The following is a 26,909-nucleotide window of genomic DNA, read 5'->3' as shown; positions in this document are numbered from 1 at the left end:
CAGTGTCTGGGTGACAGTGGCTGTGTGTTCCTGCAATGCAAATCCCTGGCTACACTTGCTGGGCAGGATAACTCTGTGGGGGAAGGCAGGGTGACACAAAGTCTATTTGTAATACAGATCCTGTACAAGCCATGCTCACAAGATGGCTGTGGCTGGCTGGAGAGCTGTTGTACCCTTTATCTTTTGGTCTGGCCATACTGATATCAAGTCACACAAAGATGCTTTCAGCTCCTGCAGGAATTTCCTGCAAATACTGGCTACCTCTGCACTCTAACTTAGTACTAATGGCGTTGTGTTGGTAATAATGTTAAATCTTAGCCACGCAAGTTACCCTCTAAGAATATTTGGTTGTTCATGTGGTTGTGTTGGATGAAGTCACATCTCCTCCATTTCTCAGTACAGCCTCTAAATATTTTACAGGTAAGGAAAGCTGTGTATTCTCTCCACTCAATGTGAGATGAGACCTTCCCAGTGGGATCTAGCCTAACAAACCACTGCAAGATTTGCCTGAATAAATGTATGTTCAGCCCACCCTTACATCAGCTCCTTGTCTCCTTCAGGTAAATCCTGTGGCAATGTGTCCCAGCCCCTCTGCGGGGACAATCGGACCAGGCCACTGTTAATGTTTGTTTCTGATGGGAGCAACGCTGGCCGCAGCTTTGAGCCCACCCTCACGGTCACCCATAAGGATTCTGAAGCAGGTTATCTCACTGATGCTGTAAAAATTCCTTTCCTCTCCTTCCTGACCCCCTTAAAATAACACCTATCCTTGGTGTGTGCTGGGTTCCTTAAAAATCAAGTTGTTGATCTGGGTTTATTAAAAGTATCGTATAATCCCAGCTGTTAAATTGTCTCCTTTCTTGTCTGAGTATTGCAGGCTCAGGCTGTGGGAGTGTCGCAATGTTAGTGGAAGAGGGGAAGATTGATACTGCTAATTAGCCTGGCTTGTATCCCAGGAACACAAAGTGCCACTGGCTCATTGAGGGTCTAGCAGAGTATGTCATAAAAGTAATAAAAGGAGAAACTGCACTTAAACCTCTGCACTAAGAACTGTTCAGGGGAGCGGTTCAATAAAATCCTGCCAGAAACATCTGTGACATGCAAGGCTGTAAATTGTAAGGTTTTCAGGTCACTGGTTCTTTGCAGAGCATATTTTATCAATTAGACGTCACCTCTGAACTTGTGTATGGAGGGGCTCTGACTGTTATAAGTGCTTGAAGTGTGTAAGCACCAATCTCATCTCAGGGTATCTTTATCTTGAAGTCCAGCACAAATCGGAGGGTAAAGGGAAGGTAGAGAGGAAGGCAGAGGACAGTCAGCCTTTTCCTCAAGGCAGTATCAAAACCCTGCAAGCTACTCCTTAGCTCCATACCAAGGTGTCTGCTTTTCATTGTGCCTGGGCTGTCTGATAAGAGTTCCCACTCACAGTACCAGCATCTCTCTATTTTTATTGCCTGTTGCTGGCTGTGTGCAGCAAGTATCCCACCGAGCTCATCCCAGCCCACGATGAGTCATGCTGCCATTTACATTGTTCAAAGCAGCAACATCATTCCTTCCCTGCTGCCTTGGCTAAGGGGCGGAAAAACAGTGTTAAGCCTAGGGGTGCTTGAGGGTATGAAGTCCTGTTGCTTGGGTTGCTGCTGCTCTGTTGTTGCAAGAACTTGTGTTCCAGATTAAAAACAAAACAAACAAATGAAAAATCACCCACTTTGTACGCCTGAAGGAAAAGCTCTTGGAAGGACACTCCATGTGGGACACTGGCCTTTCAGAAGTACTAGACATTGAGTGTTGCAGTAAAGATGACAGCTGAAATTCCCTAAGGCAAAGCTTAGGCCAGCTCCACCCTCTGCAGACCTGTCTGCAGCCCTGCACTGGAAGGAGCAGCCAGGCCAGGGTTGTCAACAGACTGTTTTGATGCTAAATCTGACACACCAAAGAAAGCCACGCCCAAATTATTCCAAAATCTAGCTTTTCTTCAGCCTGTGGTTAAGAAGGTTAAGTGTTTCAGTCAATGATTCCCTCTTTCTTGTCTGCTTTGCAGCTGGAGTTTGAAGACGTTGCTGTGGAACTTACCCTGGGCTGCATTTATGGTGCTGTTACTGTTTGTGGTGATGAAGAAAACCAGTTGGGTGAGCACTAATAGTTTCAGACTTAGATTAGAAATCCCTGTGGAAACAGGCATGTTTTATTACCAAAATACACTCTCCCGGTAACATGGTACTTGGTGCCACTGGTAGGGCAATGTGTGGGCTTCTTCAGTAACCTGGAGGCTTGCCCATCTGTCTTTCCCATCATGATGCGGCCAAGTGCACCATTGGCACAGGAGATCCCACATCCTGGTCCAAGGCCATGCTTTCCTGTGGGGAGCCAGCTGCTGTTGCAGGGCTGGATACAGGAGCATGGCTCCTGTTCTTCTGCAGAGCCAGCAGAGCACACCAATGTGTGCTGCTGGATCAGGCCTCCACTCTGCATCTCGATCAAAGGAGTGAGCAAGAGCGACTTTGCTCTAAGTGTCATTGAAAAAGACAGATGTTCAGAGTAAGGCACAGTGAAAGAACAGTTGTTGATGGGTGTCTAATTCTACTGAAATGGATATGAATTCTTTATGAATTGAACTGCTGGAATTTCATTAATGAGGAATTGCTAACCTGAGGCATTGCTTTCCCACACTTTCAGAATGAAGTATTTTTTAATTCCTCACTTTAAATCTGCTTCAGTTTTATCAATATAAAAATCTTTAACTTCAGTGAAATAAATGTTCTTAACCTTCCTTTTTTCGAACATCTATATTTCCAGATGTTCCTCCTACGTGGATGAAATGAAAGCATGCTGTAACACCCCATCTCTTCTTAAAAAAACAACTTCCAAGCACCACACTCACTTCAGCAGAGCTTGATATCTATTCTTAAGGTGAAAAGCAATCTGGTGCTCAGAAGTGAAGATACTTGAACTGGTTTCTGGCTACCTCTTTACAGTCCTGTATGTCAACCAAAAGACAGAGTAGAGTGATGTGGGGCTGGTGCTCTTTTCTTTACACCCAATAAACTGGGTAAGAGTCTTGTGTCCTGGGTTTGCCACTCACAAGTGATTTTGGCAAACTGCTTCTATTTTTTCCCCATCTATTTTGTGGTGGTAATTTAGTTGCATGTGTTTGCTTTCATGCTGCATGAGTATTAACACTACAGTTCCCTTGAAAAGAAATCTGGTTTCCATTGGAAAGGAGTATTTAAGTGGGGGGAAGAAGGCTGACAAATTTGGATCTGGAAGCTTTCAGGGGAGAGCTTTCAGCATCCTGGAGCGTTTCACGCAATGCTTTCCAGCACAGCTTTGCCATTAGAAATTCAGATCCTTACATGAAAGCTCCTCTGGAATAAGTGCAAGCTTCCTAGCCAGCTGCAATTATGGGACTTCCAGGTGCTGCGCAAACTGAGTGTTCTCAATAAGAAGTCTAGCAGCTGTTCTCTAGGTCCTCATGTACATGTAGACCATTCGATAGAGACTTTACTTGCACCCCTTAACGGTGACAAATATTATTCTCCTCAGGTGGGGCGGGGGGTGTGTGTGCAGGGGAGGGTATTCACACTGTCTGTTGAAAATTACTTTTAATTCCACTATGAGAAAATTGGGATTACTTTTGTGTACCAGTAGCATAACTGTAGTATATTAATTCTGGCTGCCATTGCTTACTGATATCACTGATTATCATTGCTTTGCAGGCACCTCTTCAGCAAAAGTTCTTGTTTTAATTGGGAAGTCACCAAGCCTCTAGGGTTTGGGGTTTTTTTTAGAAACGTAGATCAGCTAAAGTCAGAAGTGCTTACAGGATGACATTTCCTCATCTTTAAAAATGCAGATTCTTGTTCATTACCACAGCTAATCTCTGTGGATTCTTAGCTCCCAAACCAGTGCTGAGATCAGGGAATATCATGCTGATACATTTTGAAAGTGATGGGGACAACAGTTTCAGAGGGTTTAAAACCTGGCTTACTTCTGTTCGTTTAGGTTAGCAGTGAGATGTTTGCTGTGTCTAACAATGTCTGCATCATCTGCAGCTATTCTTAGACACCTGAGCTTATTTTTTTAGGCTAATCCTGCTGCATTCTGTCAAGGTAACTTTAAAACAGAATAGCTACTTGTGGAAGAGCTCCCTTCCTTGCATAAGGGAGATGAATCAAAGGGGTTGGGGTGGTGGTGGGTCGTTTTGGGTTTTTTTCTCACTGAGAAATGAGATTAATAACTTCTGTTACCTGAAACAAGCAGCCTTATTAATTCTTTCAGCCTGATATTCCCCTTGAAAAATCTCGTGATAGAGGAGAGTCTTGATCCTGGGGGGCTAGTCTGCTGTTGTTGCTTTTTGCTCTCATGACTGAGTGCCAGCTGCTGCTTGAGGGATGAATAACTTTTCCCTTCCAGAGTGGGGGCTTCTGAGGGGGCAAGCCAGAGCTATTGACCCAAGTCAGAGCTAACTCTTATTTCTTCTCTTGCAGAGGAGGCAGGAAGAGAAGATTCAGGATTAGCTACTGCACCGATGTTGCCTCTGAAGTATGTCCCCTTAAGTTAAAGAAATTAAATTCTGCTCAGTTTATCTGGTCTGAGGAGCTTTCCTCTAACATATAAGAGGATTATGCAGTGAGGCAGATGCTTTCTGACCTAACCCCCTTTTTGTGCACTTCTTGCATGGATGAAGAGTGATAGGCAGATGCCCTGTCTCTCATTCTCCATATATGTGGTACATCCTCTCCATTTTGGTTGCATGCGCTTCCTGTTGGAAGCGGGAACACAGGGTGGATGATGGGAGATACTCATTTTCAATGCCTGAGCCTCATTTGCTCTCTGAAGTGCTCACCTCCTTAGGATTCCAGCTTTCACGTATCTGCTTTCCCTTGCCCCACCACTTCCAGGCAGAGCAGACAAATTTGGTCTTTCCTGTGTCTTTGGCCTTGCTGTATCCACTGTGTGAGGTTATCAGGAAAACAAGAAAGTTGCCTGTGAAATTATGACTAGTTTTCTGGCTCTCTTGCAGACACCTGTGGCCTTCCCTCACTTACTCGCCAGTGGCTGTTCAAGCGTGTTAGTGGGGTAGAGGAGGTCTGCCCTCACTGTTGGCCATGGCATGCCACCTTGGTGCTCCTTGGAGACTACCAGTGCGATGGGGCTGTCATCAGCCCTGTGTGGCTACTGACGGCTGCCCACTCTGTGCGGCTGTAAGCATGACCAGCATGTCCCCGGGCCACTTCTGCCCTTCTCCCCATGCTGTGAGCTCCCCCTGCTCCTCCACATGGGGTGAAAACAGCTGGAGAGCTATAAATTATATTCACACCTGCTTGTCTTTTATGAAACCTTCCTTCTGCCTTTCCTCCATGATTACTGGTTTTAGAGATGGGAACATTTTGGTCTTCCTTGTAGGAGATTCACTAAAGTTAATTGGACAATCTCCTATCAGAGCTGTAGCAAAGCCAAAACTGATGCAACACATTTGTCGTGGTGAGAAGCTCTTGCTCAGCAGTCCTGGGAATAAGTGACTAATTAGACAAGAGCCAGAATGGTTGTATGACTGCTGAATAAGGAAGCTGTATGGGTGACTGTAAGTAGCTCCAATCTGTTTGCTTTCATTATACAGATTTAACAAACCCTTGCACTGGACTGTGAGAGTAGGAGACCATGATAGAGCCCTAAGACAGTCAAAAGGATAGGTAAAAACCCAGCAATAACAGTAAAAATGTTGACTTTGGTGTATTTGCCCCTACAAATGATTCCATGATTCATCGCAGATCTATATACACAGATAAAACAGTGTTGACAGCAAGGCGAAATGAGTGGTATGTGGCACAGGTTGTTGAGGAATAAGAAAGGAAATCCAGTAACTCTGGTCTCATTCAACTAACTTGCAGTTTATAGAAGGATGTTTTATATCTGGTTCTTATTACTAGCAGTAAAGTCTTAAAATCTAACAGAGGTGACTGAGTGTCTTCAGCATCTTACTTTCTTGGTGCTGAGCAATATATCTGTCTATAAAAAGCTTGCTGACTCTTCCTTCCTAACGGGGAAAAGGAAGAAATACATGTAGAAAAGAAGCACAAGTGACTCACACTAGTCTTCTGCCAAAAACTCAGTGGCTTGAATTTGCACAGTGAAGCAGTCAGCCTTCACTCTAGGCTCAGGAGATCTACATGATCTGTCTCAGCAATCTTTTTAACCGAAAAATTGGGAAGTGAGGGGTTTGTCTTCAAAGTCTTTGTACCTTGTTTCTTTCAATGAACTATTTTGAGCTTGGTCATCCTTTGTGGGATTTTTGCCTTCTTTTACAAGTATGCTTTCAGCACGCACTTAAAGGGCAGCTTGTTCCTCCTCTGCCCTGACCCCTCTGCCCTGGTCACAGATGAGACATATGAAGACCATCATGGTGCATCCCCACTTGGACATGCTGAGCTGTGAGTCCGACACTGCCCTGATGCAGCTAGACGTCCCTCTGGAGTATAACACTGCTATGAGGCCAGTGTGTCTGCCCCAACAGCACAGAGATATTATCCTCCTCTTCCCTCTGCACTGTGTCTGGGGAAGGAGGAGATGGGTTTTCTCATTTTGCATGTTTGCCCATTAAGAGCCAAACTTACTTTTCCATCTTGTATTTTTGTCTTCTGCCCAGACCTAACCTCATATTTATTTCCCAAGCAGATGGGAGCTGAGCTAGGCAGTTGCAGCAGACACGAGTGCCTGTACTTGAGAATAATATCTGTGAGAGAAATTACTACTTCAGAACCAGAGGGTTCATAGTGAGGATGCTTTGTGCTGGCTCTGTTTCTGTGGAAGGCCAGGACTCCTGTCAGGTGAGGTAAAACTAAAGGTGAGCACTCCTGAAAGTGCCTGCATATGGGTGTCTGTAGGTCACCTAGGGCAAGGGACTGGGGAGGGCAGGGGGGAGGACAGCATGTAGCAAGTGACAGTTAAAAGCTCCAACAAGTTGCTGTCCCTGGAGTGGACTCACAAAAGCAATAGACACAGTTGATCTGTATGGGAGATCTATGCAGGGTACAGTGTTGCTTGGAAGTGGGACCACGGAGTTTATTCATCTCTCTCTGGATAGTAATTTTTGTGTGACCTGCGGATGAGAAGATGTTGCCCTTGCACTTCCCAAGTCCCGTCTCTTATCCCAGTGAAACACTTTCCATTGTAGCTTGCTTGGAACTCTTTTTCATGGCACTCTTTTGTCAAGGTAAACTATGACAGCTTCTACTGTTTTTATAAAACTCTTGTATTCAGAGCACTGTTAAAGAACTAAGTAATCTCCCTGAAATCCTAGGCAAGCAGGTAAGAACAGCTGAGTAAATAAAAGGGAAAGTGATTTTGACTGAGGCACTGTCAAGTCAAAATGTGAGTTCTGCTCAATACCACAATCTTATGGCAGACTAATAAATTGTGTAACACTGAAGAGCACTATTGAATATTTTGTCTGCAGGCTGTGCTCAGCCTTCACTCCACGCTGATAAGCGAGCCTTTAAATCAGTCTCTTCGTGGCAGGCGAGGGCTGAGCTGCACAGCGGCTGCGTGCCCTGTTCCTGCCAGAGGCTTTTTCTTGGGCAAATCTGTCTGTGCCAGCTCCCTCCTTAGCTGCAGCAGTGCAGAGGCCAAACGAGATAACTGAGATTATCTCAAATCTCAGATTTTGCCTCTCTCTTTTGTTTCCCAGGGTGGTTCTGGTGGCCCCTTGGTTTGCAGCAAGGAAGATGTGCCATTTACTCTTCACGGCATTGTCAGCTGGGGTGTGGGCTGTGCCAGCCCGGAGAAACCAAGGGTCTAGTCAAGGGTGAGGATTTTCCTGGACTAGGTAAAACTGCCAATGAAAGGTGAGTTTTCTTTGTCTAAGTGAGATGAGTCCTGAATATAATCCCTTTGGATAAAATATACCAAGTGCATTGAGGTTTTGTCTGGTAAAGTTTTTGAGGCAACTTAAAATGAAGAAGAAAAAATATATCCAGGTGATTTCCTGCAGAAAGTTTCCACTGCCTCCTCTTCTTCATGCCTTCCCCCAAAACAAAGCTCAGCAGAAATTAGAATGGGAGTTTCAGAAGCATAATACTTGTATTATGTACTTCTGGCTCTCACATTGAATACAATCTTTGGACAGATACTTTTCTCAGTAAAAAGCAGCTGCTTGTGAAAATGCCGACCAGCCCCATGATTGTGTGTGTATCTAGAGATAATTCACACCGCATTCAGAATTCTGCAGGATAAATTTTGCCACAGAAAGTGCTAGAGAAAGAGTAGCATATGCTAGTGAATAAGGACTGATTGTGTGAAAGTGATGGTATCTTACAAAAAGAAGAGGCTCCAGTTCTTAAACTGGGGGGAGTCTCATGCACAGAAATGAGGGGAGCCGGCCTGTTTGAGGTGCTCCATGTGAACCCAGCATCGTCATACTGCTTCCCTGCACCAGGTCTCTCTCTTCTTTCCCAGAAGTTTCTTTCCTGCTGAGGCTCCTCAGGTCAAGGTGAATTCGGCTTTATAGTCTCATTGGCAACTGGAGAAATCTACCACTTCAGTTTGTTTAATCTGATGGGATTTGAGAGATTTCAAAGACCCATCAGATAGCTTCAAGTCTTTTTTTTTTTTTCCCATGTTAAATAAACTGATTTGTCATTCTAGAGAAATGTTTCGCTTTGGCTCAAAGTAGTTGCACCAGGAAATCACTGATACAAAACCTTTGTCTTCCAGAGCTTTTTCCCTCCTCCTCCCTGCATATGCACATGTGCAGCCAAGTATGTAATCTTCCATTTAGTGATTGTCCCACAGCATTTCCTGAGAAAGAGAAAAAAACTAATCTTGGACAGAATTTACATGTTTTTTTCTGCCCATCCTATATTTTATTCCATTTCTGCCAGCAGAAAATGGAGGAATTCTGCTAACAGGAATAAATTTAATTTTTTTTTTCTCTCTCTGTATCCTGAATAAAGTGTGCTGCAGTTATGAGCAGGAAATTAAAGTATATATTAAAAAAAAGAGCATGTTGTGGATAATGGTCCACTCTCAGGTCAGATGAGCACTTGGCCTCTCCCGCTTCGTGCTGCAGCTGCCAGTCTTTCTCCCTTCTGGCATCATTCATAGTCCCACAATGACCTAACAGAAATGTTAACACAGGTGCTGACGAAGGGAGAACTTCCTTCTAAACTAAAACCAGTTAACAAAACAAGTCATCACTTCTGTGGTAGCCAGACCATCCCCACAGGTAAATTGGGAGCTGGCTGGAGATCTTCTGTATCCTTGGAGCTGATGCAACTGGCTGCTGACCACTGACTCTCTGTGGAGAGCTGTAATGGCTTTCATGGCCCGACAGCAAACTGCAGGGAATTGCTCAGCTCTGTCGCTGTAAATCTTTCCAGAGGTGAAGGCTTTAGCATCGCATACAGCTTTTACATATGCCTTCATACAAAAGGTTCAAAGCCCTGAGGGCTTTTTGAGCCAGATACTGACCCACAACTGGCTCCTTTATCTGACCTTCATATGATTGCTTTCCTATTGCAGGAAGTGCTCGGCTGTGCTGACTGTTCCTGACTTTTGTATTAAACTGTCTCTAAGCATGCTGTGCCTCTCCTCAGATGCTGAACAGAGAGTGCTGCAGGGAAGCGGCAGTGCACTGGAGACCTCGGCACAGAAGCAGCCAGCGAAGCTGCCCACAAAGCTAATGGGGGAGGCGTGCACGTAGGGTGACTGCAGAGCTGCGTGGAGCTGTCGTGTGCCAGAGGCTGCAGCACTCGGTTTGCAGGAGGTGGTGGAGCTGGTTCAGTTCACGAGCAGCTCTGGGTAGTGCCCAGTAACAAGTTTGAGTCTCCTAACATCTCAGTGTAAGTGGACACAGCTCTCTGGATTTTGTCCTGGGAAGATGGTGTGTGTGTATGTATGCAAGGAGAGGAGGGGAAGGGAAGCTGGTGAGCAAAGCCAAGGGAAGGAAGACCCTCTCATAGCTAGAAGCAGTGGGCTCAGGTAGAGGAGCAAGGCTGCATTAACACTGATGCTGCAGGTTTCCTGTGCACTTGGGTATGTTGCTTACTCTGCTCTCTCTCTCTCCCTTACCATCCTTGGAATTGAGGTGTGGGGGGGTGGGTTTATCTTCAGTGATTTGGACTGAGTTTCTCAAGGTGCAGAGAATTACTAAATCTCTTATGCATGTAGTTTGCTTAAACAGGGCTGTGGTCTTGGGTGAGACATTGTCAGCTTGCTGCTGCTTTATAATGCACAACAAACCACCCTGTCTTAGTGATGTGCCGCCTCCTTCCTATTAAGCATTTAAACGTTTCTCCACATCTAATGTTGTGACAGTATTGAAGGAAGAATGATGAAAAGGCTGAAGTACCCCCGAGTTATTGGGTGACACTAGCTCTGGCAACAAATTAGAGAATGCTGTTGCTCACGGTTTTAAAAAGCAATCTGTTCAGGAGAGGACGTGCTACCGGCTCTGCTTGCAGACTTGTGCTGTAGCCAGGCTGTTGGCATGCAGCGTGTGCTTTCCTCCTCATTGGCATCCTTGTTGGTGCTCCACGACATCACACCACTGAGATGAAAATAGGTCCTCCAAAGTGATAAGCAACAGGAGGTGGGATGATTTCTCTCCTCAGGCAAGTGCAGCACAGCCAACTGTGGGGCATCAGTCGCACAGCAGCTCCAGGGCTGGTTAGCAGGAACTGGAAACACACTTGAAGCTCTGGCCCACACTGGAGTGGGCTCGTCTCAGCTGAGCATCTCATAGCTGGGTGAGCTCAAAGTCATGGCAAGCGCATGGCACTGTAATGACCAGAATTGAGGTATTACCCTGAATGCAAAAATTATTTTTTCAAAATATATTCAAAAAATGAACCTACAGGCAAGCTCCTGTGGCTCAGCCTGCTGGATGTTACCCCTTCCAGAGCGCTGCACCCACACTGCAGTGCCATTCCCTGTCGCCTGGTGCAAGGACATGGCCCGTGTCCTCCAGCAGTGCTGAGTACCTGCAGAAGCCCTTGCCCTGCCCTTGTGCAAAGCTGTGTGATAAACTCATTGCTTTTCAACCTAGACTGTGGTGAAAGAGGTTTGTTTTTTTTTTTAAGACCAGCCTCCTGGATGAAGGGTACCCTCCCCATAGCTCAGCTTGGCCAAACTCTCTTCCACTGTGGGTTAAGCCAAGTCATGCCTGCCTGTGTGTGCCTTCTAACAAGCAGTGCTGTTCACACCGCAGCACCTTCCTCAGGAGGCAAATGTTCCTCATCTCGCCTCTGGATTTGAAAGATTTCTACCCAGAGGAAGGGCCCAGCTTTCCCCACCCTCTGCTCTCAGCATCCCATTCAGGTATGCAGTGACACGGCATGGTGTCAGCATCCAATTTGAGCAGGAAGCTCATAAACTTTGGTGTGGGAGCAAGCACACTTAATTTAAGCTGTTCTACAGAGGGTATGACTTTAAAAATCGCTGCCTGGGGAGGCAAAACAACCCTATTATGCTTGGTACTAAAGGGACATACAGTTCTCATTAGTGATCTTGTTTTCTCTCCTCCTACTCTGTTATAACACTCAGATGCTTCCAAATATTTCCCTGTTGATATGGTTTCTTATTTAACAAGGGTTGAATCTGACTGCGCTGTGTGTGCATGCAGCCACAGGCTGAGCCTGCTCTCCTCCTGTGTTTCTGCAGAAACACAGTGTGCATTGAAAAAAGCATAGTATTTCGTAACTCCTGGCAAGGGCTGGTCACATGATCAATTAAAAAAAATAATTACATTTCATAATTACATTTGAGGTTGGTTAGGCCTGTTAGCCCAGGTACTTGAGCAGCCTGGTATCTGTTTATCTGTTTTCCAGGCATTGATCAGCTCAGAGCAGATTTGCAAGCAAGTCTGCTTTCCTCTAAGGCCTGGCAGCTTACTCCTTTGTGCTGCCTGGCTCTCTGAGGCTAAGGCGACAGGGCTGCCTTCTGACCATGTACATTTTGAGAACTTGCAGGCTGTTACCAGCTTGCATTCTGATGCATCTGCCCTATGCAGGGTTAAGCTTTTTATCAAACCAATATATTTTGCCCTTTCCAGTGGCTGCAGCAGCTGTGCTTTTGCCAGTGATATCAGAGTATTCAGACTTCCAGCAAGTCCAGTAATACTGGGGTGGGGCAGGGGAGCAGTTTTGAAAAGAAAAAGAAAACTAAATATTGGAAAACTACTTCTCACTAACTTTATTGACCTGCTAGACTACCTTCAATCATGGGCAGAACTGGCAGGTTTTTTAGAAAGCTCTTACTGTCTTTTCTTAATGCTTTTATCACTGAAGTGCACATTTATCCACAGAATGTGCATCAGCAGTGGAGTTAGAAGAGCCCTGGGGGCTTATCTCTGTTCCTTCCTTGTCAGGATATGTGGGAAGCAGAGTGCTCTTGGATACTCCAATTGTTTCTGAAGGGCATGGCAAATATTACAGTAAAGCAACTGTCAATAACATCATTGTTGAACTGCCAAGAGGAGTTTCTTGGGATTTATGAGGAGAGACAGAGAGGAAGAAAAGTGCTAGGTAACAACAAACAATCCAGCTGAGGACACTCAGCCCTAGAAATTTCTCACTTTCACTTGAGCCAGTTTCAGAAAGGGTTTCCAGCCCCTTGCGTGCCTCTGACACGGGAATTAAAGTCTTCAGCCAAGCTTACAGCCTGGGCTCTGAAGTTTAACTTCACCTGCCACACATCAGTGTGCTGCATTCACCCAGCAGAACAGCCCTTTTCAGCCACGAGAGAATGGCAAAAGAGACTATATAGAAATAAGCTGTGGCATTTGGGCAAACCCTCATGGGCAGTTGCCTGTGTAAGTGGCTCGTGACTTCCTGTATCGGCAGTTTCTTCTTCGAAGTCAGCCCCCCTTCCTCCATACCCTCTGAGGCAATGGCATGAGATGCAATGATGGTACATATTATTTGCCTCTTGGAGGTAGAACGAATGAAAGGGAAGCATCAGCGTCTGGGAAAAAGGGGTGTGACACTTTATACCAGAAAATATATTATATTCTATGCAGGTGGCTACGCTATTCCTTCTTTCACCCTGCTGAGGTGCAATCCAGGCACTGAGACACTAGTGTAGACGAACACAATCCAATTAAATCCAATAAAAGAATTAAAAGAAAGCTAAATTAAAATGAAAGCGAGAGCTTTGGGGTTTTTTTACTGGAAAGTTTAAGTTTCTAGAGGCCTATATGTCTTCATGGGCACTGCACACTGCGGTTAAGCAGAATCTAGCTGGGAGTGCAGTGTGACAGGGAGCAGGAGCACATCAAGATAACTCCATTGCAAAACGCACGGAGGAATGCTTTTCATTTACTGTTGTAAAGGCTCTGTACACAGAGTAGGGGAAAAGAAGGAAGGGGAAGAAGTGGAAGAGGTAAGATGCAGGGCAGTAACACCCACATCTGTTCAAAACAGCAAGTCAAATGCCAACTTTCTTGTCTGCTGTACAAGATGTGTAGTATATAAACATTTTTATGTATAAAGAAAATGAGGTTCTACCTTCACTGAATTGAAGTCTTGGGACAGAAGACATGCCTTTATGTACCCAAGCGATGGGCTTTAATTTAGGTACTATCAATGAAATATTGTAGGGTCACAGGAGCAGGTTCATAGCCATGAAAAATAGAAAACAGGGTGTCGGTGTCTGAAGGGGTAAAGAATGCTTTACTGTACAAACCTGAGGAACCAATTTTTTTCATACCTTGTGTGGATTTGATTTAATTCTTCCCCCTCCTGCACATACTCCTTCTGAAAAGGATTTAGAAGTCCAGAGGGGCATGACAGGTACCCAGGGGTCCATCTGGTGCTCTACAGGGAGAGACTAAACAGGCTCAACAGGCTGGAAAAGATCTTGGAGAAGTGCAATGGCCTCACAGACTGCTATAAATGACACAGAAAGGTAACTAAAGGAACACTTAGTCACTACTTTTTGCAAGGTAAGGAGTAGGGATATCAAAGGGAAGTATCAGACAGCAACTTGAAAGCAAAAGGGATTAATTAGTACTTGTTGGCACAAAATGTAAATGGGAAGGGGGAAGTAATAGGAAAGGAAGGGGGGAAAACTCATGAAGGCTGGATCTCGCACAGATTTTATTGGATGTGCTGAAGGATCTCTTACCTGTGAAGATGTTCCTTCCCCCAGCACCCCCTCCCAGCTCTTCATTGTGGGTCGCTTTTTTTTTTTTCCCTCCCTCATCCCCCTATATTCTGCCTCTGTATATGTTTACTGTGATTACAGATGTTATAAACTAGTTATGCAGAAGCATTTCTCCTGGGTAGGTATCCACACTGATATCCTGGCAGAAAAAGTGTGGTGGAGAAATCCACCATCAGCTTTTGGGAGTCCTGTGGGTGAATTCTAGTGAATGCATTCTCCAAATATTTTCAAAAGTAAGTGATGCCTCTGGAGCAAGTTTTTGGATAATAGCCATTCTGTGTAGACCCTCATCCTCATACATCACACCAGTGGTGATGGCTAATGCTCTAGAGAAGAGGCCCCATTTAACTTCTGTCTGGGTGTAGATGAGGGCTATGGGCATGATCATCATAGCTCTCATATAAAGGGAATAAGCTGTTTTTTTCCTGACACTTGAACAAGAACACCCTTTGGTACCAAATACAGTAGTAACGCTTCCAGATTAAAACATTTATGGTAACGGAACATGCTAGGAATATTTTTTTTTTTCATCAAGGAAAAAACCCTACCCACCAAATCTAAAGTTTAGCATATCAGTTAACTCTGAGTTGGGAGTGGAAGGAGAGGAGAAAGATAGGGGATGTGCTAAGGAGTTCTTAGAGCACTTCACAGCTATCTTTCATCAAGAACTTATTCATAAGAGCACACAAAAAAATTCTAAAAGTATATCTATTACAGCTGAGAATAACAGTTTAGCTATCATAACTATTTACATGCAGGACAGAGGAAAATTATATCAGAAATGGGACCATCAGTCAAACTTTTCCCTGAATGAGAGTCTAATAGATAGCTCCCTGGAGCGTTCTCCAGCACACAGACTCACTGCGATGTAATAGCATTTGTTACGGCTGGCAGTTTTTCAAGGTTGGGTATATTAAACTAGATTCCTGTGTCTATTTATATGCCAACATATTGAAACAGCCTGTATTCCTCCCCCCTCCTCCTTCTCTAGAGCCAGTGAACAATAGAAGTCAGTGAGTGCCTGTCTCTTAAACCAAATTACTTCTTCTGAGGAACTTAAAACATAGACTTCGGCTTTCATGTCAGCATGAGCTAGAACTTCAGGATGATGTTATGACAGGAGAGAAAAAGGCTGGAAAATTCAGAGAACCAGAAAGTAACCTGAAAACAATTTAGCATGCTTAACAACTGGAAGTACCTATCAGTGGAGATGGAGTAATGGCAAAAATTCCCTGTCCGGTCCCATTTTCTGTTTAAGTCCATGAATGAACCCTTAAGTAGTCTAGTGAGTTTTCAGGGCAGATAAAGCAAAAAAAAAAAAAAAAAAGCCTAGACTCACAGGTAGACTCGGGGCACATGATACTGTGCAATGAACTGAGCAAGTCCTTGCTGGCCAGCAGTAGGACACTTCTTGAAGGACAGGGACTGGAGGTGCTCCCTGCTCCCTCATCAGGAGGTGACTGCCTAGCAGCCCCGTTGCTGGCACTGAACATCTCTCAAACGTGAATAGTTCCTCACTTCTCTGCCTTTCCACAGAGTAACTTGTATCGCTTTTGCCTAGATTTCTCAAATGGTGTTTTTACAGTGGTGGTGCTTGGATCTGCTTCTAGCTGGGCTATGTGGTACTGTGCAGTCTCCAGAGGCCCGGACTTGCAATGAAGATGATGTTCTGCTCCATTGGCTCTGTAGCTTTCAGCATTGAATACTTGATGCTCAGGGTCCAAGGTACAGTCAAGCTGTGCAACCACTTCTCTCTAAAGATGAACTGACTTGTTTGACTGAACCTTCAAGAATGTACTTGTTTTCAAGATGTCTTTATGAGCTTTCTGGAACTTTACATACAAATGTTCTCCAAACATGTGAAAAAACAGAGCTCTCAGATGTTCTAGCCTGGATAAAACTGACTGATATGCAAAATGCTGAAGCTTGAAACAAGGCTAAGGTGAGTTTGAGTTTTGTAGGATTATGATGAACAAGGTCTGGCCTGGTAGAATAGGAATGTAGCAGCTTTCCTGATTGGTTTGTCTTCTAAATGAACACATCTTTTCCCAGATGAACTTTTAAAATGAGTATTTCAAGGTTCTGCTCTGCAGTTGGTTCTCACCCATGATCCATACTTTTCCGTGGGGGTGACGTGTTATATAGGAATTGCTCTAGTCCCTGGTGAAAGTCTCTTTAAAACTTAGTATTAAAGCTGAATTTAATGCTCTACATTCTTACTCTTTCCAGGACAAAAACCTGGCAATGCCCAAAAAAATCCCAAGGAGATGAGCTTGGAGTCATCACAATGCACAGATGTCATCCTTACAGATTGGGAAGGAATGATCCAGTCACTGGGATATCCTATAAGAGAGACAAATGCCACCAGGTGAGCACCCGAGTTCTTCTGGCTTTTGTAACTCCTGCATGAAAATCGGCACATATCTAAGCTGTGGTTTTTAATGAATCTATAGGTACTTCAGTGCCTGTTAGAAAACAAGGCAAGTTCCTCAAAGAAAATTAGGAAAGCTGGGGGATACCAATACCTTCTTTCCAGCAAAAAGCAGACAAATCTGACACCTCTGGGCAAAGCATGTCAGAGGCCTGAATGTAGTGTGATGGAGGGGTTAACAATGGTGGTGTTAAACTATGTCAATAAACATCTTTTCGCACTTTCGTCTGTTTCCTTTTCTTCCTCCCTTATCGTACTTAGTTAGGGTAAGAGATAACTTTCCATTCACATGGCAATAGCATAGACTTCTGAAGTGTTTGAAAACTTAACTTCAGAAGTAATGAATATTATGACTGAAATAGGTTTGGACCAGTATGCCATCTTTTATTTTACTTTTTTCTTTTCTCTTTTTAATAGGCATTATACTCCTTTTTGCCTTTGCTGAAATAGCTATCCCTCGGAAATAAGAGCCAGCTGTAGAATATGCTGGCATTGTCACTTTGTTCTTTGCTTTTTGCTGCAGCTGCCACTAGAGAATTGTAACCCCATTAAAACCCATTATTCTGCTTGAAGTCCTGGGCTTCTGGACTGAAAGAAATCTGTCTAATTGTCATGGCCAGCTGATGATATATGAAGGATTTGGACTAACCGAAGAGTTAATAGATGAGAGAGAACTCACCTTAATGCTGGGGTGAGAGAAACAGAGCAGCTGAACTAAGTTTCTTTTGCAGGCAGATGAGGGAGTTTTACATGGCACGCTTCCACGCTCCAGGAGAGATCTCTGATAATACTTGGAGCTACTGCAGCTAGCTCAGTATCTTTCCCTTCCTAGAAATACTTTTATAATCAAACCTATTGGATATGAGGTCCTAATTGTGGCATGGTTGTGCCTTGGAACAATGTAGGTCTGTCTAGATTGCTCTTTCCCAGGCTTGAACTTGCAGCACGACCACACTTGCTGTGTGTGTCTGAAGCTGTGTGCCAAACACAAGGCAGCAGGTCAATGATGGAGCCAAGGGAAGGGAAGCTTTTCCTACTGCCCTGCTAAGCAAGGAGAGGTACCTACCCACCCTGACTAAGGAGCTATTGGCTTGGTTATGTACGATATTGCTGGGGAAGTGAGGCTGTGCAAGTGTCTCTGTATGTGGAAAAGAAAACATAGACCAGAAACTTAAACTGTTCTAAACTGCATAAAGCACTTATGGAAACAAAGTTCTTCAGTGCCAGGTTTCAGTTATGTGAGACTCTACGTGTCTTATTCCCCGGGGAATATGGATGTCCTGCGGTCTTGTGAACATTGCACAATGTCTTCCACAAAGAAGCCTGAGGTGGAGGCTGCCTACCAGAGCAGTCCAGGCAGTGGGCACTTGCCACTGGTGATTTGTAGTGGTTATAATGGGGGTCTTTATTTATCTTTTTGAAGAAGGCCCCATTCTGGTTATAAGTATAGCAAGTTATCTTCTGGCCATGTCTGTAGCCTAATGTATGAATTCAAAGCTGTGAATCAGAATTTTGTGTTAAGAAGCTTTTAGAAAGGGTAATCTTTTCTGACACTGCATTTTGAAAGACTGTGCTTTACAGCCCTCAAGAGAAAAAGGGGAAAGTGGAAGGCTCATGTCCCCTTCTGGTCTATTTTGCAGGCCACTTCTGTGGTGGTGCTTCCCTCTATCCTATAAAACCTTGAGGTTCAGTGGTGGTGGTGACCTTCCCTTCCAGAGCTGAGACAGCCATGAAAGGCTTTGTCTTGACTTACTCTACTCAGGAAGCATCATGTGGTAATTTTAGGTTGGGAGTGGAGAAGTAGAGCCTAAAGCATGGCTGTTAGATTAAAAAAAAAAATAAATCTCTGTGTTCTGAAAATGGACGGCCATTAAGAATAAGAGATCTACTAGTGATCTTGAATGCTGATGACTAAATGCATAAGTAGTGATTTAATTACTGTGCTTATTCCCTACTATAAACACGTAAAAAGGAGATACTAACTTAGTTGTTGCTTACTATATGGCCCTTTCTATTCTGTTTTGCAAAAACTGTATCCCCTGTCACCATGATCAGTCTGTTATTACTTCTATGATCACTTTTCTGCTTCTTCATCTAGCAGGCCATACTGTTGTCGGGTGCTGTTGTTACCACCGGTCCCCCCACAAACCTCACCTCTGTTACATGCCCAGGGAGCTACACAGTTAATTGGGCTCTAAGCTGAAAGACCAAAGGAAACCTCCCTCGTTTTCTTGCTTCCCAGGCTGGGATACTGCTGGTGACCTGGATGGACAGTTTCCTCTGTGAATAGCACTGCCCTGTCACCATTAAGCACATTAGTACTTTGATGCCTCATATCAAAGAAACTTGGAGCTGGAGAGACGAATTCAGGCTGACTATCACGGAAGCAAGCCATGCATCTAATCTCCTTCCCCCACTCCCTTTTTTCCTGTCTTACCTGTGCTCCTCACTGCTGTGTGAATGAGCACATCTGATTGTCTATCTATCAGGCAAGTGTGCTGAGCTTCAGAAGTAAATTGCAGCAATTAAATGTCTCATATTAAAATTCATCAGACTTACAGCACCATCCATCAACAGAGATTTGTCTGCTTTTTCATGTGCCCACACACACATTTCCAAGATGCACTTCAAGCCCTGGCTCTGAAAACTAGGAGGTGCCTTTTCCATTCACCCGCAGCCTGGCTGGAAACTCCTCTTGGCTCAGGCTCCCCTTCCCAGAATAGCCCTGTAACCTCCTCTCCATTTGTGTGCCTCAGGTAAGGCAGTGCTTTCCTTTCAGGTCTGGAACCTGGAAACATGAAGGCTGCTGACAGAGGTAAGACTGGTTGTAAATTTCTATAAGGCTGGTGAGAAGGAAGGAGTGAAAAGCCTTTTTTTTTTTTTTTTTTTTTTTAAAAAAAAAAAGGGGCCCCCACCTCCCTTGATGCATGTTCTGCATTTGTGGCTTGGGATGGGTAAGTGTGAATATTTGGGTGTGAGAGTGTCACCAGCGACATTAGCCATGTCGGTACTACATGTACTTTCTTCATTCAGCACATCCCTGTTCTGCTGCATTCACTTTCAATTCCTGGTGCCAGAGCTACAATGTATGCTTGGAGGAAAGCAGGGCTACTTGAAGGAAACCAAAACTAAATCCCACCAAAAAGACCCAAACCATAGCTAATTCTAGCAATCTCAAATACATTGGATCCAAGACCCTTGAACTTTTCTCTGCATTTTGTATGAGGATTTGAACTTCAGCCGGGTTGACCAGCCTCCCTGAAGCATGTTCCCAGCTGTTCAGCCAGAGGGACCCTCAAGGTGGGATTTTAAAAGCCTCATCAAGCTTCTACACCTTTCATGTTTCCAGCAGGTTTAGTGTCCTCTCATCACCCCAAGAAGTATGCTGTTAGCCCTGCTCTCCTTTCATCCCAGTAAACTGAGGTATGAGGGTAGACAGTTTTATTTATGGAGCTCCTGAAAACAATGCAGACTATTCCACAAAAGCATGCGATAAAATGCTAACATGCCTACAACATGGCATTCTGTATTTTGATCAGCAACTATAAATGCAAGCAAAAGAAACATCTACACAAACACTTTAGGAGTGATAAAGAGTTTTTAAGTTTGAGTTTGACTCATTAGGAAAGGTTACTGCAAGTGATCCTGTACACAGCGTCTCAATGTCTGACCCCTAGATCACTCTTCAGAGTTCAAATAGTTTCCCAGGCCTAAAGCCCTTTTCCTGGTGGAGCAGTTCTCTGTGTAAGTGGCATGTAGAACCTGTGCTTTGAACCCATGCAAATTTTCACTTTAACCAGCAGCACTTAAAACCCAACATGAAGAACTCTGCTTTCTCCAATATTAATAAGGCGTGCTTAAGGAAATTCATGCAGAAGCAGTATTTTTCTTTGTGATGTGATATTGTTTTACCTTTTTCTTTTAAGAGTGCCCAGGCTTTGCTCTAATTCCAGTTGGAGCCACTGAAATAACATCTCCCAGTTACTCTGGCATTTACTCTGATGTGCTGAACCGCACTTGGACAACTTATTCTACTTCAGGAAGTAAGCTGAAGGCTGTGCTTGAGGACTTTGTAATTGAGGATGTGAGGGATTGTTTCACAGAATCACAGAAAGGTCAGGGTTGGAAGGGACCTCTGGAGATCTAGCCCAACCCCCTGCTAAAGCAGGATCCCCTAAAGCAGGATGGACAGGATTGCGTCCAGGTGGGTTTTGAACGTCTCCGGAGAAGGAGCCTCCACAGCCTCTCTGGGCAGCCTGTTCCAGCGCCCTGTCATCCCCAAAGTAAAGACTGACTGAGTATTTACAATGGACTACGTCTCTCTTCATGGCATCTGGGTAGGCTGAACTACATGTTAATTTACTGTCTTCCTTTTCTGACCCCTTTTATTGAAGGAAGGTGACCAAATTCCCTTCAGTTGTGGGGGTGGAGGCAGGGAGGAAGGCAACACTGATGAGTGCTGCACGGTGCACAGCAGGGCCAAGTGGCAGCAGGCTGCCTGAGAGCCGCTGAGAGCAGCTATGGTCACCCAGGGCTGCTTCAGTGGAACTGGCCTGGACTCAGCAGCTCTTGACTCCCAGCATCACGGCTGTATCTGAGAGGATATTTCTATTAGTCCTTCTTTTAAAACCTTTTATCCTTAACCTTTGTGTCTTGGCACTTACCTTGCTCTGTGTCTGAAAGAGTTTGAGCAGATGCTGCTGGGAGCATCACGGTTGCCTTGTGCCACACAGACAGCAGGATCTTTGGGTACAGAAATGTTCGCTGGAATGGCTTCATGCCTTCCATGTTCTGTTACTGCCTACCCGCTTCCTCCTCCCATGTATGTAGACAAGAGGACTGGTTACTGGGGTAGTCTCACTGAAGTATGAGTGAGGTGCTCATGCAGAGCACAAGATCAGTTTGGCCATTGCACAAGGCTTCACCTTTTCAGCCTGGGGTAGGGAGTGATATTGCATAGGCCACTAGAGAGATAGCCCTTGAAAGACCTCAGAGAAATCTTGACATCCACTAATATTTTTCAGTATCAAATGGCTTGGATTAAAAAAATCTGTCTCTGGTCATAAATTCAGGGGCTGCGTCTCAAACTACTTGGCAATGACTACAACTGCAGCATTTTTTTCTTCCCCCAGCCAGCAAACGTAGTTGGCCAGATAAGTCTTTTAGCATGTTCTCTGTAGAGAAATGAAGCAGGGGGTTGATTAGCATTGATAACATGCAGCTGTGGCCTTGCCTCGAAGGCAGTGGGTTGGTTGACATGGATAATGTGCAGCTGTAGCTCGTTCCTGCTAAGTAGTTAAATAGCCCTGAGGATGGTGGGAGATGTGGTTGGGTGGGGGAGGAGCAGTGTGGTCTGGCCTCTGGAGGAAGGAGAAACACCATGGAGAGTAGAATCTGACTGGTAGCAAAGCCTTGTTGCAGCCTGATAGTTTGCTTGTGCTGTAACAGTTCTGCAGCAGCTTCCTGACCCTGCATTTCAAAACTGATGAATCTGTGGGATACGGAGGCTTCAAAATCCTTCTTGAGGTGTTGTACCACCAGCCAACACAAAGTGAGCTGGAAGCAGCAGCCAATGTAAGTAAGTCTCTGGGTCTTTTCTTGCCTATATCAAAAAGCAATCCTGTTGTTAAAATAGTATCAAAGGTTACAGGCAGGGACATTTGTAAAGCTTTTTTGCTGAATGTTTAAAGCTATTGTTTAACATCACTTCAGGATATTCTCCCGTGCTCTGCTGTACCCAATACTGCAGTAAGTTAGTTTAGTGTTCAGCCCAGGCACTTCATGCTAGGTGGTAGTCCTCCTATCTCTGCAGTTCATGCTGTCACCGAGCCAAATGCTCCTGAGGAATGACTGTTTATTTAATAGTTGACTGGCTTTTGCTTAAAACAGATGCTTATTGGGCGGAACAATTGGTCTTAGCATGTAAATGACCTCTGATTAATTAATAACCATTATCTGGAATCTGACACTGTAAACAGGAAGCAGAAGCCAGTTTAATCCATCTGGGCTAACTTTTGCTTAAGAGCTTGGCTGCTCTTACTAGAGGGTTGTGCCTTTTCCTGGGGCATGCAGAAGGGATAGAGGGGCCCTATTATAAAAAGACTAGGTTCCCATGGTGTGAGCCAGGGTGCCACTCAAAGAGGGGAAATAGTGGGATGTGTTGTACTTCAGCCCTTGAAATTCTCAGTAAGTTTCCCCAAACCAGCTCTACCAGTGACAAACTTTTAATGGACCTATTTTCTGTTAAACTTTGTCCCCTCCTCGACTCATCCTTTGTATTACTAACTTCTGAAGAGAATAAATACTGTTCGCTTCTAGCTTTGTTTCTTTACTTTCTCATGCTAACACCTCTTGTGAGCAGTGAAAGTTGCTGGTGGCGGGATATAGGTTGTTTGCTGTTACTGGAGATGGTTGGGAACACTTCAGTTTGGAAAATGAAGATTTACTCTAATGGAAACACTTCATTTTGACTAAAAAAATAAAAGGGTCAGGAAATGCTTCTCACCTGCAGAATGTGACTTCCTGAAAAATCTGTGGAAAGCTGCTTACCCAGGATGTGTTGCCAGCCTGTACACATCTGGGACATCAAGATTCAAGTCATTCCTCAACTGGTATTATTTGAGGTCTTTATTTTTTGGTATAGCATGTATGGACAACTTCTGTTCTTTTAAAGGGAAAATTAGACCAAAGCATTCCCAACTCTAACAGAGATGCTTCAGTCCCACCAATGGGCTATTGTGGAACCTTTGGTGGACATCGCTGTCCAGAATAAGTCTGGTGTTTGTTTGGTGTTGGACCATATCAATTCACCCAGCTGTGACCGATTTTCTTTAACAAAAAAACCCCCAACAAAACCAAACAGAAAAGCAAGCCCCCGAAAGTCCTCACGAGCAATGAGGAAATAATTCCAGAGAAATATGGATTTCCAGTGGTGGATCCATTCCTTGTGCTGGGGCCTGCAACAAGGACAGAATTGCTGGTGGACCCATGCAGGAAGACCAGGATAGATGAAAGTGGCTGATCAACCCTGGTGTCCTGGCCCTGTCATACAGGGTCAGCACTTATGCAGAGGCTGCTTAATTGATGAAAAATGGGTCTTGACAGCTGCACTCTGCAACTTCAGATGGGCAATGTCCTCTCAGCCTAAAGCATTGAGAGTCTGCTAGCCTCCAGACAGGACAATTTCTAAGTTGTCTTGTCAGTCCTGGCAAATACAGATGGGGTTACTCTTTCCCATGTCTACACACATCCAGAGCTGCCCTCCAACAGCTTAAACCTTCCTGCATAGCGTCCTGTGCTGGTAGCAATGGTGGTAGTGGAGATGGAGTATGGGCTCTGATATGTAACTGGTAATTAACTGCTGATGCCTGTATTGTGTCTCTGGCCCCCCATTATGTACTTACTGGCCTCGGGCTGAGGTACCATATGCTCCTGTTGAACCTTCATCTCTGTTGTATGTAGATACCCGTGATGGTGGCACAGGTCTTGAATGTTTTATCAAACTAATCGTACAGCCCACATCCATAGCTTCAATGTAAGCTCCATCTGTGTTGGGGTCTGGTTCCCAAGAAGGTGAGTGACTGACTCTCCTCTGGACTGCCTGTGTTAATCATAACAGCAGCAAACCTTTGGAGGTACAAATCAAAGTTCTCTGTCAGCACTGCACAAAAAGCACTGATACCTCAACCGGGATTTGCAAAAGTGTCCCTGTGAGGTAAGGTTGCAAGTCTTGAAGCGTGAATGTTGTTTGGCAGCGAATGCTGCAAGTGAACTTCGGACTCTTCCTGTTGTCTGAACTATGGGGTTTCAAGACTGAAAAATGTCTTTGTTCTCCTTCTTCCTTGCCCAGTGCTCAGTCAGAACAGTTCTGGGGAAAAAAAAAATACTTGTTGCCAAATATGAAGGATGACAACCCCATGCTTATACAAGCTGTGCCCACACACTATGGTTTTGTTAGTTTTCATTTCAGAAATGACCTGGTACTCCTGGAGCTGCAGAAACCTGTCGAGCCAGGTACTTGTTTGGAGCCCCATCATATTCAGCTGTGCTGGGGTTAATGACTGGGGTAAGACTGACATGGAGGCATGGTATTTAGTATGTGCATGGGGAGGTGTGGTGGAAGGGCATTTGTGTGTCTTGGCAAGGGATGCTAAGAGTGACACAAACAGCGAGCCTTCAGGGAGGCTTGCTTCTGATTATCTGCTTAAAATACAGCATGAGGGTTGGGAATGCTTTTGCTGTTGTCAACAGGCTTTGAATTTGGCTTCTCCAAGTGGACTTGCCTGTGACTTTAAGGTATAAGTGTAGGCTAGACACGATCTAGAGAATAACAAAGATCACCTATTCTACCCATCTTCCCCAACCTGTCACAGCTGTACTATGACCATTAAAGTTAATGAGCCAAAAATAAGCATGCATGTGCCAAGGGAGCTGTTCTTATTTTTTTCTCCATAAAGATTGGTGTGCACAGCACTAATATGATATGCACGTCTGTGCTGGTAGCAAAGTAATGTCGGAAACAGCAGGGGCTGAAATTTAAAGAAAAAGCTTTGAAGTAGCCTATACCATTTGTCTAAATCAGAGAACATTCTTGTTAGAGGGATATTTTGGTGCAGTATAGAATTTAGATTTTATACGATAAAGTGCAAAGCCTGGATAGAGCTGAGAGAAGTTAGTCCTTCCAGTTTGTTATGGGCAACTTGGGGCAGGACTTGGGGGAAGGAGAAGGTAAGAACTGAAAGCATATGTAAAGCAGTGGAGAAATGTCATCTGAATAGAGCTGGTGCACAAGAACAGAGCATTTGAATAAGGCGGCTACATAAGCATGTGGATCTCTCCATGTCCTATTAATAATATCCACAAAGAAAATGCCACGGTCCTTTCAAGAACTGCCTATGTGCACTGATGATGGGAGGCTTCTGCACTCAAAGGGTGAGGTCTTGAGGCAAACTGGCCTGAGGAAAGCATCTTCCCTCAAACCCTAGATCCATGCCTCATTACAGGGTCTTTTCTCTCACATCTTAGAAACAGCCTTCAAAAGATGTTCAGTTTGACTGTGCTGTGGCCTCAGACAGAGGTATTGGGAGAAAGTCAGATTTGACTCATTAAAACAGCGCTTTTGGACATCCAGTGAGTACAGTGAGGGAACATATACATTATTAAAACTGTCTCATCTGTTTTGCAGTCTTGTTACGGGTTATTTGGGAGGGGTGGAAATGCAGCAGTGAATTAAGAGGCAAGAAAAGCAAGGGACTGACAGAAGTAAGAGCAGGGAAGCTGTACCTAGTGTTGATGGGAGTTTGCTTTCCACCACAGGCAGCTCTGCAGCATTAGCTTCCTCACCAGGCGGCATGGAGGAAAGCAAGCACTGATGCAAGATGCTTAACAGTGGGATGGGGAGAGATGGGAGCTGGCCGTAAGTATGGGTTACTCTGACATGAAAGAGTACCTATGACCCATGGGGGGGACAGTGACAGCTCAGACTGGGGGCAGTGGCAGGAGAGGGTCCCCCTGTTCCCGAAGTGTTGCCTGCAGCTTGTGTAATGTTTTCCAGATAGGAGCAAGGATGCCTCTTCTGTTGGAAAGCTGCCACTTGGGGAAAGACAAAGCCAAGGTGGAGGCTACGCAAAGGGCAATGAACTTGAGGGAGGTGAGATCACTCTCATGGTGTCTCAACGCCTGGGGCCTCCAGCCCATATCACCCCTACTGCATGGCAGTATGGTCAGATACCTCCTGGTGACTCTGGAGAAACTCTACTCCACCCCACCCCCTTCAAACTGAAGAGAGCTGTACCACCCACTGATTCAGAATAGCCACTGGCCCCTCTGCCAGGAGACATGGGGTGCGTGTGCCTGAATGCAGCTGGTGCAGAGCTTGTCTGTGTCCTGTCTGACTGTCCCTTTGCCAAAGGCTAGCACAGGCAGCGGCAAGGAAGCGCTGCTAGCTGGCTGGAGGTCAATCTGGGAAACCAGTGGGGTGGCGATGGACTTAGGGGTGCTGCCAGAAGGTTTGTGAGTGCTCATCTATGCCCTGCAATAGGCTTCCACCCCTGGTGGTGTGCTGCCTTTGCTGTCTCTTAGGGGTTTGCTCCAACCCTTCTGGTCTTTTGGTGACCGCTGCAAGAGACAAGGGAGAGGTATAGGGCTTAACACGTCATGAACACCTCGCGCTGGTGATTGCCACACTACTACTGCTCCTGGCTGGTGGGCTTGGTTCCCCTGCCTGCTGCCCACCTCCCAGCTTCAGAGGGCAGCTCCAAGCCACACTGACTGCAGAAGCCAAGGTGGCTCCATACAACTGTCTGGAGAGAGACTCCTT

At 45.0% G+C, this 26,909-nt stretch overlaps 1 protein-coding gene and 1 long non-coding RNA gene across 4 annotated transcripts in view; both read left to right on the top strand.

Annotated features, from left to right (window-relative positions):
- The first annotated feature begins 779 nt into the window (after positions 1-779).
- LOC308066365 lies at positions 780-6,627 on the top strand. Its single transcript, XR_013929138.1, has 3 exons — positions 780-3,049; positions 4,488-4,542; positions 5,621-6,627. It is a non-coding gene; the product is annotated as an uncharacterized lncRNA (long non-coding RNA).
- Positions 6,628-7,672: 1,045 nt separating this feature from the next.
- The window catches only part of LOC308066357 (uncharacterized protein), a 60,457-nt gene continuing 41,220 nt past the window's right edge, over positions 7,673-26,909 (top strand). Inside the window, exons 1-5 of one of the 3 annotated variants that reach the window (XM_080393537.1) lie at positions 7,673-9,839; positions 13,760-16,528; positions 19,371-19,406; positions 19,625-22,165; positions 24,549-26,240. The gene's annotated coding sequence lies outside the window, so the exon portion shown is untranslated. Of the gene's footprint in view, positions 9,840-12,553; positions 22,166-24,548; positions 26,241-26,909 lie in introns of those variants that run through there. The other 2 variants (XM_080393536.1, XM_080393535.1) reach the window with 2 other exon arrangements.

This window comes from Falco punctatus (assembly GCF_963210335.1).
Source record: "Falco punctatus genome assembly, chromosome: 6".
NCBI lineage: Eukaryota > Metazoa > Chordata > Aves > Falconiformes > Falconidae > Falco > Falco punctatus.
The sequence above is the reverse complement of the archived record's forward strand: the minus strand, read 5'-3'. Positions and strand labels throughout refer to the sequence as shown.